We start from the raw sequence: 7,204 nt of genomic DNA on the forward strand, positions 1-7,204 counted from the left end.
TTGAAAATTACATTTCTTAGACACTTGACTACTTAATTCTGTTAGTAAATGATTATTGCACAAATAACCTCTATTAAATGTTCCCTGAAAATGTTAAAATAACAATTTTATTGAAGTTCACTAAGTTCTATTTGTCAAAAACCTAATAATACTTGGGAAATGGGTCACCAAATAAAAAGAGAAACCAAAATTAGGGAGGCAAGAACAAAAGAAGAATGGGAATATGAGACTCGGGGCCAAACACAATTTCGATGAGGTTAACGGTTGTATATGTGGCCTTGTTTGCTCATTGTATTCACTTGGGACCCGGTGTCCAGAAGATCATCTGCACAGTCCTGTCAGAATCAAGAGAACCCAGAAGTGCTTAATTCGCAAAGTTTGAAAAAAAAAATTCTCAAAGTTGGGATGCCTGGGTGGCTCAGTCGGTTAAGTGTCAGCCTTCGGCTCAGGTCATGATCCCAGGGTCCTTGGATCGAGTCCTGAATCAGGCTCCTTCCTCAACAAGGAGCCTGATTCTCCCTCTGCCTGCTGTTCCCCCTGCTTGTGAGCTCTCAGGCTCTCTCTCTCTCTCTGTCTGACAAGTAAATAAGATCTTCAAAAAAAAAATTTAAAGATAAATAAAAATAAACAAAAATTAAAGAGAAGATTGACAAAGAAAAGGGGGTGGAGGGTTCCAGACAGAAGGCTCAACATGAAAGAGCAGAATGTGTTCAGGGAATTATAATCATTTTGTATTGCTGACCTGCCAACTTTAAGATGGGAAAAGTAACACTGATTCCTGAATTCTTCAAAGAAGGTTTAGATTTTATCCTCTGGGTCATGGGAGCTTTACTGAAATTTTCTAAGCAGAGGGGTGATGGATCACAACACATCAGTAGCTCATTCTTGCAGCCCTGGGGAGGGGGTGTGAGAGGTGAGGAGAGTAAGAAGTCTTTCACTAAGTAGAGACAATAGAGAATGGAACCTGTTCTAGGGCAGTGTCAAAGGGGGAAAAGGGCACCAGATAAATGAGATGTCCTTAGGGAGTACAAGTGACTTGGCAGCAAGACTGAGAGAGTGCAGGATGCACCATAATGGAGGCGATAGAAAGTCTTCAAAAGATGACCAGTAAGTGGATGTGAGATGTGAGGTCCAAGATGGCACAGGAGATGAGGTGATTATTGCCTCATTCCCCAGTCATACCAGGCAGAGGTAATAGTAAAAAGCATGAAAATAAAAACAGTTTTTGAGAGTAGAGTATTGGGATGTGTCCCCATCTTTAGGGTAAAAAAACAAAAAACAAACAAACAAAAAAAAAAAAAACAAAACAAAAAAAAAAAAGAGAAGGATGTTCTCTGAGGAGGAGAGACAAGCAGCAGCCAGTAAAGACAGTAAGCCAATGAGGAGACACTGGGTTATGAAGGCCAGAGATCTTAGGAAAGAGCTCCCTTTTACCTCTGGAAGTGACAATTCTAGCAAAAAAGGAGAGAGGGAGAAGTAAATGGAATAAATGAAGAAACTCAAGAGTTTAGCAATAAGGGAAAAGAGGCAAGTATGATCAACTTTAAAAGGTTGGACAAGTAGACTGTAATAGCAGTAGCAACAGGGTGGAAAGGAAATTCTTTTTAGGGAGCCATGAGAGGAAAATCTCTAGTATGGACTTCATCTTTCCCATAGTTTTGTGCATGGGGAAATGCTTTCTAAATTCCAAAAAATCTAGAAGGGAACTTCTAAAATATGATGTGTGACCTGGACATTTCTTGTAAGAGCCATCTCAGTCAATTCGCCTTGCAAGTTCATGGGCTAACTGATTGTTAATAACTCTAAGTTGAAACTTTGGACTGTGAGATTGTAAAACATAAAAATTAAAAATTAATAAATAAGATGACTGGTTATCAAAGTAGTCACCAACCTAGTGCACCTTTTGTATGGGTAGCAGTGTATTGTAGTTTATACATACAGAAAATAAAACTTACATCCTAGGATAAAAGCACAAGATTTTGATTCTTTTGGTGCTGGGAATGCTTTCTGTGATCCCAGGCAACAGAATCTTCACTGTATGCCTTGTTAAGTGTGGTATACATTTCAAACATGAGTCCAGAATGGTAGGCAAATAACCAGGTAGACAGGAAGATATTGGGAAGTCTGAATATAGATTCTTGATGTGAGGGAGGAAAAGCCTACCCATTCCCTTGGGCATCCCAGTTACAACACTACAATGCAACCCACTAACTACCTGTCCTACAGGAGGCCTCACGAAGATCCCAAGTGAAGAAACACAATTTTCATTTGTCAACCAAGTATCAATCCTTATGAGTTCCTGAATCTTACAAATTTTTAGTTGAGTGAGATGTTTCACATAAAAGAGACCAACTAACTGCCAAGGAAGGACTTTTTAACTCTGATTTGTGCATACATAAAAACAATGAGAGTCTGATGTTTAAAGGCACACAGCTTAAACAAACATCATGCTCTGAAAAACACTGTCAATATTGGCTCTACCATATTAGAGATGTTTTTTCTATAAGGTCCACCAGTAAATATGAAAACTCTGAAAAACCTTAGATAGCCTTCTTTCTCCCACATTGTTAGCATTTAAACTAAATTTACCAGGAAATGACTATGCTTCAAAGATAAATAACGAAAATAATAACAAGTCAAACTCCTGGTAGACAGTGAAGCCAGATTATATATGTTTACCTCACTCTAAAAACAAAACAAAACAAACAAACAAACAAAAAACCTAACTTGTTCCCAACCTCATAGATGACACCCTATACAATATGTTGTCCAATTGAATATTACAAGGCTTTCAAGACTATGTCATATGTCAAATTCCCGAAGAGAAAGACTGAAGCAGGTTTTTTACCAGGGTTACAGAGCCCCGAGTCCAGTGGTCAATTCTCACTATCATGCCAGCTCTTCCTTGGGGCCACTGCCCAGAACATGCTGTCAAAGATCTGCACTGACTCTCTTTCAAGTATGAAAACTGACAATATGAAAAATAAGATGAAGTTTTTAAAAAGAAACAAAATTTATAGATTCAATGGGCTTTCATTTTATTATCTTTATTTTTTATTATTTTTGTAAAGATGTTATTTATTTATTTGACAGAGAGAGATCACAAGTAGGCAGAGGCAGGCAGAGAGAGAGAGAGAGGGAAAAGCAGACTCCCTGCTGAGCAGAAAGCCCAATATGGGGCTCAATCCCAGGACCCTAAGACCATGACCTTTGTCAGAGGCTTAACCCACTGAGCCACCAAGGCACCCTAATTTTATTATCTTGAGAAGTTGGTATGTTTATTCCAGTCATGTTGCCGTTGTTCAAAATATGTTTTTAAGCATGGACATAAAAGTCTGTCACATCTGATTTTAAAGGCAGTAAGAATATGAACACTGCTTAAAAAAAAAAGTTTGAATGTTGAATGTCAACAAATAATGCAGATCCCTGCAACTATCTAGTTTGAATCCTAGCAAGTAACTAGTACAAATTAGCTAACCTCAGTTTTTTCATCTGTATAATAAGGATAATAAAAGCACCTACCTTTAGCATCATTGTGATAACTAAGTGAGACCATTCATGTAAAACACATATTCCTACCTCCAGTAGTCCTTTGTTCCTGACCAATAATATCCATTGCCTAAACCAGTATACCTCAAACCACGTCTACCTTGCTGCCTCTACCACAGGGCTTAGGAGTTATATACTTGCTTTCCCAGCCTTTCTTGCATCTAGGAGTGGCCATATGACATTCTTCTTACCAACAGAGATGTAACAAAATTTTGATGAAGTCTTCTAGAATGAAGCTGCCCATTTTTTTTAATGAATAAAGCAAATGTGATTAGCACTATCCCTTTTTTCTGCCTTCTCCCCTTTGCCTGTTTAAACATAGTTGTAAAACGTGGAGCTGGGACATTCATCTTGGACCCAATGGTAACAATCATGGGAAGGGCTAAGGTACCTTCTGAAACCCTAGCCTTGATGTCTTCATGCTGTTGAACACATGCAGGAAAATGTCTACCTTCACATTCTAATTATCTTTGGAAGAAAATAACCCCTAACTGTTAAGTTCATTCTGAGTCAGGTTTTCAATTACTTGCCCTTGAATCCATTTCAAACTAATGTACTTCTTAGACTTCGTAATCCCCACACTGAAAGTTGAACTTGAGCCCCATTACCTGGTGTGCTCCTCCTCCCTCGTGGAAGCCTGTCAAATATCAAATGTCATCATGCTGATGTGAGAAATGAGAAAGTGAAAAAACAAAAGGAGCTATTAATGTGTTTCTGTGAGAGACACCAAAGCTCCCTTATTGTGACAAAGGCTACCCAACAGTGAAAACATGGATATCCCAAAACATGGCAGCAAGAGAACTTTTTCTCCTCTGACTCCTGAACAGATAGTTCTACAGCTTATAAGTCAAGTGTTCATGTTATTGCCTTACATGTACCCTTTAATATTCTGTTTAACCTCAAGGTTATATTGACCTTTAATATGTTTATTATGTTTAATATTATGTTAAATTATGCTGAACTTTCACTTAAATCTCTCACTATAAGGGAGTGTCTTATGGTGCCAAGACCTTGTTTTGTGTGTATCTAGTCTCCCCAGAACCTAACACTGCAATACACATAGTAGGGGAGGAGTAAATGTTGTTCTGAAACTTAATCTTGTGCAATTTAGACATTTGCAATCAGCAATAGAACACACTGGTGTGATCAAATTTCATCATGTCCATTACCCTGAGGGTAAAGTTTAAGCTCACGAATGAGTCTTGTTGCCTCTCTGGGTCTACATTTCCATTCAAATCCGTGGCTCTCCACTGATCATTGAAGAGACGATAATTCTTGTGAAATAGTCAAAAATTATTATTTTCCCTAACACAGTTCCTAAAAAGAATTACATCTCTTTCTAGTTTGGTAAGTGAAGAAAAAGTGAGGAATTCTAACTGAATGATAGTTCATATATGGAAAATTAGTATTACATAAAGAAGAAATGATAACTTTGAAACTGATTTTCTTTTTCTTTTCTTCTCAGTACAAACTAGTCCACTCCCTGGGCAACTTGGAAGCTGGGAAACTAGAAAAAAATGACTCATAAATTAAACATTAAATGAAAAGTAAATCATTAACAGTCTGAAGAAGTCATAGTATATTCAGTTATCTACTTTCATTTGGGGAAGGGAGAGATTTATATAATAAATTTCCAAAATTTGAAGACTGATAACACCTTGGGACCTAGCTATCATGATTATATCATGTGCATTGCTTCAGGAGTAGAAATCTCTGCAACTTTCTGGGTGAGCAAATGTCTTACAGCTCTTCCCACAAGTTAGGAAAAAAAATAGGAAGGGAAGGAAGAGCTATAGTGCTTCCAAGTGGGACAAAATCTCGTGACTAAAAACTCCTCCTTCCCCTGACCAATCTCCTAGATATACTGGGGTTGTTGTAGGGCCAATAGTTAATGATATTCCAGAAGAAGGAAGCACTGGCCCAAATTGTTACTGCAGTCCTTAAGGTCTCTTTGTTATACTTTCAGAACTATAAAAACTGTTGGTTAAATGCTCTCCTTAAACTCCTTTATACAGGGATGCCTGGCTGGCTCAGTCAGAAGAGCATGTGACTCTTGCTCATGGATTGGAAAAACAAACATCATTAAAAATATCTATGTTGTCCAGAGCAATCTACACATTCTATGCAATCCCTACCAAAGTACCATTGACATTTTTCAAAGAGCTGGAACAAACAATCCTAAAATTTGTATGGAACCAGAAAAAAACCCAAATCAACAGAGAAATGTTGAAAAAGAAAACCAAAGCTGGTGACATCACAATGCCTAGTGTCAAGCTATATTACAAAGCTGTGGTCCTCAAGACACAATGGTATTGGCACATAAACAGACATATAGATCAATGGAACAGAATAGAGAACCCAGAAATGAACCCTCAACTCTGTGGTCAACTAATCTCCAGCAAAGCAGGAAATAATATCCAATGGAAAAAAGATAGTCTCAATAAAGGTGCTAGGAAAATTGGACAGCCACATACATAAGAATGAAACCAGACCATGCTCTTACACCATACACAAAAATAAACTCAAAATGCATGAAAGATCTCAGCGTGAGACAGGAATCCATCAAAATCCTATAGGAGAACATGGGCAGAAACCTCTTTGACCTGCGCCACAGCAACTTCTTACTAGACATGTCTCCAGAGGCAGGGGAAACAAAAGCAAAAATGAACTATTGGGACTTCATCAAGGCAAAAAGCTTCTGCACAGCAAAAGCAACTGTCTAAAAACTAAAAGACAATCTATGCAATGGTAGAAGATATTTGCAAGTGACATATCAGATAGAAGGCTGGTATCCAAGAAGTATCCAAAGAACTTATCAAACTCAACACCCAAAACCCAAAAAATCCAGTCAAGAAATGGGCAGAGGACATATACAGACACTTTTGTTTATATATACAAATGGCCAACAGACCCATGAAAAATGCTCAAAGTCATTCAGCATTAGGGAAATACAAATCAAAACCACAATGCAATACTACCTTACACCAATTAGATAAACAAGGAATATCAAATGCTGGTGAGGACATGGAGAAAGAGAAACCCTCCTATACTGTTGGTGGGAATGCCAGCCAGGGCAGCCACTCTGGAAAACAGTATGGAGGTTCTTCAAGAAGTTAAAACTAGAGCTACCTTATGACACAGCAATTGCACTACTAAGTACTTACCTCAAAGATACAGACATAGTGCAAAGAAGGGACACATGCACCCCAGTTTCATAGCAGCAACGTCCACAACAGCCAAACTGTGGAAGGAGCTGAGATGTCCTTCAACAAACGAATGGATAAAGAAGATGTGGTTCATATATACAATGGAATATTACTCAGCCATCAGAAAGGATGAATACCTACCATCTACTTTGACATGGATGGAACTGGAGGGGATTATGCTAAGTGAAGTAAGCAGGGAAAGACAATTATCATATGGTCTAACTCACACGTGCAATATAAGGAATAGCGTAGAGGACCACAGGGAAAGGGAGGGAAAACTGAATGGCAAGAAAGCAGAGAGTAAGAGACAAACCATGAGAGATTCTTGAATTCGGGAAACAAATTGAGGGTTGTGTTAGGGAGGGGGTAGGGGTAACCAGGCGATAGGCATTAAGGAGAGCACATGATCTGAGGGGCACTGGACATTATATGCAACTAATGAATCATTG

This window comes from Mustela lutreola, chromosome 1 (assembly GCF_030435805.1).
Source record: "Mustela lutreola isolate mMusLut2 chromosome 1, mMusLut2.pri, whole genome shotgun sequence".
NCBI lineage: Eukaryota > Metazoa > Chordata > Mammalia > Carnivora > Mustelidae > Mustela > Mustela lutreola.